We start from the raw sequence: 1,014 nt of genomic DNA on the forward strand, positions 1-1,014 counted from the left end.
TCCTTCCAAAAAGGTTGTATTAGTTTGCAGTCCCACCCACAGTGTAAAAGTGTTCCCTTCTCTCCACATCCACACCAGCATCTGCAGTTTTGAGATTTTGTGATGTGGACCATTCTTGCTGGGGTTAGATGATGTCTGGGGGGGGGGTGTTGATTTACATTTCTCTAATAATTAGGGATGATAAAATTTTTTTCATATGTTTGTTAGCCATTAGTCTGTCTTCTTTAGAGAATATTCTATTCGTCTCTCTTGCCCATTGATATATGGGATTATTGGCTTTTTTCATGTTGATTAATTTGAGTTCTCTGTAGATACTAGTTATCAAGTTTTTGTCTGATTCAAAATATGTAAATATCCTCTCCCATTGTGTAGGTTGTCCATTTGCTTTGGTTGTTGTCTCCTTAGCTATACAGAAAATTTTCAGTTTAATTAAGCCCCATTTGTTTATTTTTGTTGTGGCAATTGCCACAGAAGTCTTCTTCATAAAGTCTTTCCCTAGGCCAATATCTTCCAGTGTTTTTCCTATGCTTTCTTTGAGGATTTTTATCATTTTCTGCCTTAAAGTTAGGTCTGCTAACCATCTTGAATCAATTTTAGAGAGTGGAGAAAGGTGCAGGTCCAGTTTCATTCTTTTATTCAGTTCTCCCAGTACCATTTACTGAATAGGGATTCTTTGTATGTTCTTGTTTGGTTTATTGAAGATTAGGTGGCTATAAGATGTTAGTTTCATCTCCTGGTTTTCTATTTGGTTCTAGATGTCTATGTCTCTATTTTTGTGCAATACCATGTTGTTTTGACCACTGTGGCCTTGTAGTACAGCCTACAGTCTGGTAGGCTGTTGCCAGCTTTGTTTTCATTACTAAGAACTGCCTTAGCTATATGAGGTTTTTTCAGGTTCTATGCAAAATTAAGAATTATTTTTTCCAAGTCTTGAAAATATGATATTGGTATTTTAATAGGGATGGCATTGAATCTGCAGATTGCTTTGAAAAGTATAGACATTTTAACAATGTT

Source organism: Otolemur garnettii, unplaced genomic scaffold, assembly GCF_000181295.1.
Source record: "Otolemur garnettii isolate 467f Iridium unplaced genomic scaffold, OtoGar3 scaffold00020, whole genome shotgun sequence".
NCBI lineage: Eukaryota > Metazoa > Chordata > Mammalia > Primates > Galagidae > Otolemur > Otolemur garnettii.